Here is a 9148-nt window from a genome sequence, read left to right as displayed (position 1 = left end):
TACAAAACTGTGTTTCACAGACAAAGGAGTGAAAGATTTGCAGAAGGACACCGGCCTTGCACATCTCCCCTTCTAGAAGATGCATGCTTAAATGAAGATGAATGAAGATGAATAAAGGTTTTGTGTGAAAATGACTACTGAGTTCCGGTGCCGTCTCTGGATGCCCGAGGAATAAAAAGAACCGGGGTGAAACTGATTTCGTAACACTTGTTAAGAGATCTTTACTGTGTTATCACATACTCTACAAACTCTGTGTGTGGAAATGGAAGTGCCTTAACAATCTGACAAAGCATTTTACTGTGTAGCCTATCCAAGATTTACAACACCAAAGGGATAGGATTCTCTCTGTGTGATAATCCCATTTACGAGCATAACAGTATTGTGACAAATTTCTTTTCAATCTAAAGCTCTTTGCTTAAAACATGGAGCCTAAAAAATAATGTTCAAGTTTTGACAAAAGTCTCCTTCAATTACATGCCTCGGTGTCCAGGAGGAGCACAATTTTTCTTTAGTTAAATGCACCCTAAAAGCTTTTTGTTCACTGTGAGCTACCAACTGCCACATATCATGACTAAATTCTCCATCTTAAGGAAATTAAGCTGTATTCTTGTCTGCTAGAATTTAAGCCCAGCAAGCATTGATCAGAGAGGGCTGGAGGGTGTTTGAGGCCATTGTAAGACAGAGGTACGTAAATTTGCAAATGTACAGCAGTGGGAAAAAGTGTTTGCCCCCTTACGGATTTCCTATTTTCTCTGTATGTTCGTCAATTTAATTGTTTCAGATCTTCAAACAAATTGAGATATTATATATAGGTAACACAAAATATACACTGGTTGGCTTTCACAAACAATATAAAAGATGGAAGTTGCCCATTTGTTTTTCACTTTGCATTTTGATGAACCAGAAGTCACCTTATATGGATAAATGGATGAGTGCTAATTTATCAGTTAACACTAGCTATGTAGAAAGTATAAAAATGGATGTAGCTATCATGACATCACCAACTGGTTTCTGAAGGCCTATTTGAAAGCCACAAGCAAGTAGGTCTAACTGTGAAACTGCACTGACTTGAGACTTATAAATAATTAGCCAATGAATGACCTGGATAACCTAAATTTACAAAAAGTAATTTAAACGATTTTAAACTGAAAACGATTGAGAAACTGTTTAGTGAGATCAAGATAGAAAGCTGTTTTCCCAAAGACTTCAAGAGTCCCAAAAGTATTTTTTTTAAACCAGTTATTGCAATCAGGTTGTCTTCTGCCAAGTTAAGAATGGACTAACGAAAAAGTAGAAATTTACGTTGAAGCACAAACTTCTAGGTAGTGATGGTAAATTTGATTCTTTTTACTGAATCGAGTTTTAATGAGTCACTCACCAAAGTGAATTGGGTTTTTTGAGTCATTTGATTCACTGAGTCAGTTGACCAGAGAGTGCAAAAAATGTACATTTTCACTCAAACTTAATTTGTTTCTCTTTTCATGTAAATCCTACTGCTAAGATGAATGATTCTAAAATAAAACAACTATTTTATAGAGCAAAAAAGAGCAAAAACATTTCTAAAATTAAGCAATTTCCTATCAAAATTGCCTAATAAACATTTATTTTGTTTATTTTTATTTTATTAGTATTTTCCTTAAATGTGTCAAATATATATTTTCTCATCTAAATGTCCACTGAGATGTGAGCCAGGGGGCGGTAATGCGCCTTAACATTGGTTGCCAACCAAGAAGAAGAAGAAGCTGTGAGCCAGGAGGGAGGGGGTGAGTGAGTGATTCATTCGCTCTGTGATTCAGCACAGGAGGGAGGGGGTGAGTAGCTCAAATGTGCTGTTGGCATGTTAGCAGAGCGATGCTACTGTGAACAGAGGAGCTATTGTCTTGATGTGAGCTTCTACTCAGGGTTTTTTCTTCCACTTCAGAGCAGAAATTTTTTTGTTAAGATACTGGATGTTGTGTTTTTCTCCACAATTTTAATTATAAGCTAGATTTATTGCTGCTAACAGCAACAGGGATGAGTCAGTTGGGCTTGTGAATCATGATTCATGAATCAGTAAAGTGATTCTCGAGTATTGAACGATTCGTTCATGATTCGCACATCACTACTTCTAGGATGCTCTGTACCACAGAGCAAGCCGTAATATTACATTCCAGACAAACAAACAGTTCTCCAAAAAATACCAACTGGACAAACACAGTGAAAAGGTCCAGTTCAGTTCAGTTTAGTTTAGGGAAACAGTGGAGATGAGCCCTAGCAGCTGTTGGGTCACCTGTTAATCAGTGTTGCCGTAGCCAAACACCCTTTTCCAGGTGAATGAGTTCTGAAAACCCATTCACAGTTGCTGATGGGAAACTATCAGTAGATGCAATGCTTTTTTTTGGGGGGAGGGGCTAGTTTTAAATGTCATTGTGATTTTAACACGGGAGCCTGTCGGGGGCTTTGTTTTACAGCTATAGAGGCTGCCACTTGCTCTCTTCAGCCTCCAGTCAAGAAATTGCAGTTTTTGAGCTTTCTGCTCTGGCTGCATTTTATTAGACCTGGAAAAAAATACTTGATAAAAAAATCACAAGTTTCAACTAAACTGTTCATTAAAATCTAAGGCACAAGAATTAAACTTAACACGGTTTGGTTGTTCACAGATGTGATTTATTAAACAGTATCTGAACTCAGTTTCACCAATTCAGTGATTTGATTATTTATTACTTCAGCAAACACAGACTGAAGAGTGGGTTTCAAATTAAAAATCCATGTCACAAATACACATTTGTTCAAACCCAAAGTACTTTAAACTCGTGTTGCATCTTATGTGCCGTGCTACACTTTGTGGGAATCTGTACTAAAAATGTCAACATTTACATTTTATCCATCTTATCAGCAGCTCATGAGCAGACTAGCAATGTCTGATACTATGAAAAAAAAAAAGTGAAATACAAAATCATAATGTTTGGGTAGAATATTCCAGTCAAATGTCACCTATCTCAGTGAGAACCTGTCTCATCCAGGGGACCTGTGTCATCTGTCATTTCTATTATGTCTTTCTCTTTTCACCGTGACCTGTTAACTGAAGCATAAATGCCAAACACTAGTCTACAAAAAGAGCAGATCTCGGGCAAAACCTAATTTATTTTGGTCAAAGGTCAAAAGAAACTTTATCTTCAGTCAAGAAGTCAGCTGTAGTCATACAAATTATGATTACATAAAACGCATAACTAATTGCAACAAAAAATATATTTCAAAGTTCATTTATACACATTAAAAAACTAAATTATGAATACAATGTGTATATCTTGACACAAAAATCTCATTTTGGAATATTGTTCAATAGGGACTCCAACCATTTTCAAACTAACCGCACTAAGGGAAAGTTCATGGTCTGGCTTCACGTAGAAAAAAAAAATCTCTCACCACAAAACCGATACTGGATACAAACCCAGTCTCCAGTGTTAGAGTCATGCACCCTGCAGCCCTGCATCAACCCCAACCACCTGGCGATTCTACAATATTATATGTGGTGTTTCATTAACATAAAAGAAAAAGTTGCCTTTTGCTGAACTGCTCTGGTCCACCTTTACTCTTGCGGCTGAGCAGAAACCGACCCAGTCACATCAGTAACTGCAAAAAAATCAATGTTATTCATGTTATGAATTTAATTTCAAGGAAAGATAGTTATACAATCTATAATAAAAACAAATATATAAAATGAACAAGGGTAATACATATCAGCATCGCATATACACTATATAAAAATATGAGAATGATTTAGTACTAGTAGTAGTAGTATTTGACTGCTGTTTCCCATTCTCTGTATGTAAGAACCAGGGTCAACAGGCTATTCCAGAATCAGCAAATTTGATATCTTTGTTCTTGACAGACCCAAGAGAATTACCTGTATTCAGTCATTGGGGCTCTGAGCTTGTGGTCACTGTATCAAGAAATTACATCAGTACTTGAAACCACATATGAATGAAACAGATCAAAAAAACCAATTTCATTTTAACAAGAGCTTCTGTGAGATGGCTAGCAGAATTTTACATAGATGGATCACACTAAAGGCAATATCAAGAAAGAAGCTCTTTGTCAGAGCCCTAGGCAGGAATGAGAAATTATATCATTTTAAGTCATTTTGGCACAATGGACATTGCCTCTGTTTCTGATAGCCCTTATTGTTTAATTTATTTATTTTGGTCATGATTTTCTATCCAGGCAGCACGGTGGCACAGTGGTTAGTGCTGTTGGTCCTGAATTCAATTCCACCATTAGGTCAGGGTCTTTCTGTGTGGAGTTTGCATGTTCTCCCCTGTGTTCTCTGGCTTCCTCCCACAGTCCAAAGACATGGAGTTAGAGGGGACAGGTTAATCTGAAACACTAAATTGCCCATAGGTGTGAATGTGAGTGTGAATGGTTGTCTGTGTCAATGGTTAGCCCTGTGACAGACTGGTGACCTGTCCAGGGTGTACCCTGCCTCTCGCCCTAAGACAGCGAGAGGGCACCCCGCGAACCTGAAAAGGATAAACGAATGGATGGATGGATTTTCTAATCCTAATAAATCAGAATGTTATGATCATGGCATTTCCATTCTTTCCATTTCCCATTGTGTGTGTTTAAAAATAATATATATGTATATATATAATTTTTATTGTTATCCTTGCCAATGTTGTTTATACTAAATGACTAGGTTTGACTTGGATATGTAACTGAAGCTGGAACTCTAAATAATATTTTGAACCAGTTAAAATGCTAATCCATTTGTGGAGTATTGGGGCATTTGAATGATATGATGAGAATGACATTTATTGATGTGTAAATGACCAAAGCACAGCAGGATTCAACACAACACTTTTTGAAAAACAGCAGCTGCTGATGTTGTTTCCTATAGCTCACTGGGATTCCCATTTAAAAGGTGTTCTTCCCACTTCCAGATTACATTTGATAGCGCTCAAAGGCTCACAAAGATTCAGGTATTTTTGTTTAGACAACAAAGGGACAGAGGTTTTATTCTGTATATAGCCTTGTGTTTATTTTGTGGATATTTTCACATTGTTAAGTAAAATTGTGATGAAAAGCTTAATGCAGTCATTTAACAATATATACTATATCTTTGTGACATGACAACACGATTTTTATTAGAGATGGACGATCCAGTATGGATATGGGTCCAATACTGACCTAAATTACTGGATTGGATATTGGAGAGAAATAAAAAATGTAATCGATCCGAAGTATCACAAAATCACCTCACAAAACGCGCTACTTGGCGTAACCCAGCTCGGCGCATCGGCGTAGTATGTGTGAAGTGATAGAGCGGCTGTTGTTTGCGAGACCTTTCGGCGGTCTGTTGGAGCATTTGGAGCCTCGCTACATGCTTCCTAACCACAGCATTTCATCTCGGCGAAAACTATCCCAGAGAAGTAAAGCAAGTGTGTAAGTTCATCCCTGGATGTTTGCATAGTATTTCCATGTTAAGCTTAACAACTGAGATATTGAGCCACAGCTGGACTGGGCATCGGAGTTCCATATTGAGGTGAAAAGGAAGCGATTTGTCCCATACTTCAGCTAGAATCAAAAAATAGACACAAAGCTGGAGTTATTCTGTCTTTGCTGTGCAGTTGCATCTACTTCTCTCATTCTCTCCCCCTTCCTCTCCTGTTATTACTTCAAACATGAAACTGATCAATGATCAGCTGATCGGCTTTTCTGCCGCAAGTCCCGTCTTTCTTGTTTGTTTATTGCCCACTTTGCGCTAGAAAGAGGAGACCAGCGGATAAACAACAGCAGCACGTTTAAGCGTGATAAGCTGTTGTTAGAATTTATTTAATATTACTTTCTAGTATCAGCTGATGTTTGCTGGAGCCACGGCTGTAAAAGCTGCTGGTCATGATATCTGTTTGGATATGTGGTGAGATGGAAACATGAAGATGAAACCAGGAGATGTCCTTACTGAATCATCAGAGCTGAGCAGGTGATGGAGAAACAGGTTTACCTTTTAGGTGACATGAATGAGTTGAAGGGAAGTTATGATCTGTTTCTGAGAGACAAATAACACCAGGATCCTTTTCTACATAGCTGACGGCAGGTAACTGTGCAGGGGCGGGTCTAGCAAAGTTTTGCCAGGGGGGCAGGTAGGGCATTAGCAGGGAAAGGGGTTACGTCATTTTAAAACTGAATAAATAATTATCTGAATCTTACAACAAAAGTGGTCATCTGATTAAATGTATAGAAATCCATTATTGTATATAGTAACTAAAAAGTCTAATATACACCCCAGTAAGCTATAGTACTTTTTCCTTTGGGAAGGTACTATCTGTGCAGTCTGCAATTAAGTTGAAGAAAGATGTTGAATCTATTTAATTGTTGTGGAAAAATAATTGATTTCTGTGCATTTGTTTTACACTTGCATTAAATTAAAGTTGATTACATCGATTAAGGGCGGGGGGTTGTTTCCTAATATTTTTGCTGGGAGTTGGCAACCCTATTAGTTAGGTAGGTAAGTACTCTTTAAAATACCAGAATAGGGAGGATGGTGTAGGTTCAAATTTATTAGATTGATCAGTGTTGCTGAACTATAAAATGTTTTGGGTGCAGTGTATTTTTTGCATACAGGTATAACAGAATAGCTTCTGTCTCTTGTTTTTTAAAACTTGAGTATGAACTTTAAATTAAAAAGTGGTATCGTGCCATCTCTAATTTTTATTATGACTTTTTCCTGACCTCATTTTTTTGCAGACTGCATGCAGCTGTATCCCATACAATTGGATTTTCTCTGCTGATTGGTGTTTGCACCTAACGAATTTCTATGTAAAGCCATGTAATTTTTTCTTCCTTCATCTGGAATGTGCTGATGACTGATCATAACTGAGATTAAAAAAATGAAATAGAAGTTTAATCATTAACCTAGAGCTGATTAACTCAGAGAAAAGCTAATTAGAGTAAGTCCACCAAACTGTGAGCATGTTCACCTTGAGTTAAGCTTTCGTGAGTAGAGAAAGAAAGCCATCATCAATGGAGCTCACTTGGTAACAGGCAATGGCGTGTCCAGCGGGGTGGCCTGGGGGGGCACAGGCCACCCCCCAAACCAGACTGGCCATCCCAGGTGCCACCACGAAGCTAAAACAATAAAATTCAATTAAATATCAAATGTACGATTACGTTTTCGTAGTGAAGCTCAGATATCCGAGTGTAAGTGAATGCAGCATCGGCAAAGGAAGGAGAAAGACGGCACCACAGAAAGCTATTTTCCGGCGAAAGAAAATGATGAGAGAATAAATGTCCTGGTAAGTAATATTAAGTTTGTTGAGTTTAGTAAACTTCGGTGAAATTAGAATACCAAGAAAAAAATAACACTTAAAAAATATTCGGCAACTGCCGAATATTTCAGTAGGCTACTGGGGGGAGCTAGCATAAGAGTTATTAGTTATAAGATATAATCCAAGTCGTAACATTGCTGTGTGGAGCTGCAGATTTGGTTGCAGGTTAATACTGGCAGTGTCGCCATGCCACCTGACTGTACTTCATCATCAGCCAGTGTTGTTCTTTATACATCAATATTACCAAAGTTTGTGCCATGTTCAATGCAGGGATGTGCAGTTCTGGTCCTCCTGGTTTCAGATGTTTCCATACTTCAACACAGCTGATTTAAAGAATCATTTACAGACTTGTGCACAACTAGGTGTTTGGGGATTATTTGATTTGGATTGGCTATGTTGGTATAGGTAACATCTAAAACATGCATGATAGGGTCCATAAGGGCAAGAATTTGACGTCCCTGACTTCCAGTCAAGGTCATACATCAGGATTGTTGTTTGTGACTTAAGTTTTTGCTTTATTGCTTCAGGGCCAACCAGTATAGATAGAAGAATAGGAGTGGAGAATGAAAAGATCTCAAAATATTGAGAATTTCTTCCTTAAGAAGGCTAAAATAACGCCAGAAGCACAGAGCAATGTCAGGGAAAGGTGGACCGAGCAGCAGTCATCATTGTCACCTGTGATTTCTACAAATGAAGGTATGTGAGAATGAATAAGGAAAATGCAAGGAAGGGATGTTTATATTGTCAGGTGTTCAACCGATCCATAGGGGACAAATCCTAATATTTGGGAATAAATAAATAAGTAAATATATGTATTGTGGTACATAATTGGAAATTTAAAAAAAATCCTGCTTTAAATAACATGTTTTTTTTTATTTAATGAAATGTAATATTTTTATATTATCCCACGCACTTCTTCACCTGTTCATGATCCACCAGATAACCAGGATGTGGTGCCTTTTGAAACATCTTCTCCTACAACATCATGTACGACACCGGGCCATCCACATGGTATTTAACCTCCAATCTTACTTTATAGATTAATATTGAAAGCCTTTAATTGTGCATTAAATATTTTATAATATTGATACTGTCACTTTTGCAAGAGATGTTGTTCTAGATTAAAAACAATTCTTCATTGATTTTTAAATTGAATCCTCCCATACTTAGATATATCTCAAAATCCAGCGGAGGGACCTAGACAGCCACACTTGAAGATATTTCCTCGAACAGTACATGGTGAAAAGAGGAGGGCCTTCAGCAAGACATGGTATTCACAACACAAATGGCTGGAATATTCTCAAAGTCGGAACTCTGTCTATTGTTTTGCATGTAGACACTTTTCCCTTCCAAATGCTTCTGAAACTCCTTTTACATCACATGAAGGGTACTCAAACTGGAAGAAGGCAATGTATAAAGATGGAGGTTTTAAGGGGCATGAGAAATCTGAAGGTCATACGAATGCCATGTATGCTTGGAGTGAACATAAGAAAAACATTTTGACAGATTCATCTGTGCATGATGCTTTGGACAAGGCATATAAAAAAAAGTAGAGGAAAATCGCATATATATCAAAACTGTTGCTGAAGTACTTCTCCTTACAGCTATGCAAAACCTCTTCCAAAGGGGGCATCTTGAGACAGATACATCACAAAACAAAGGGAACTTTTTAGAGTTAATGGAACTTCTTTCTAAGCATAATCCACTGATTGCAAAAAAAATGAAAGCTGCAGGAAATGCAAAATATACCAGTAACACCATTCAGAATGAAGTAATCGAATGTCTGTCAGAGATGGTACGTGAAGACATTATCAGAGAAGTAAAGGAGAGTGAGTACTTCTCTG

The sequence above is a fragment of the Pundamilia nyererei genome, unplaced genomic scaffold (genome assembly GCF_000239375.1).
Source record: "Pundamilia nyererei isolate P.nyererei 1_Seehausen unplaced genomic scaffold, PunNye1.0 scaffold00020, whole genome shotgun sequence".
In the NCBI taxonomy this organism is placed as follows: domain Eukaryota; kingdom Metazoa; phylum Chordata; class Actinopteri; order Cichliformes; family Cichlidae; genus Pundamilia; species Pundamilia nyererei.
This window is presented reverse-complemented; position numbering follows the sequence as displayed.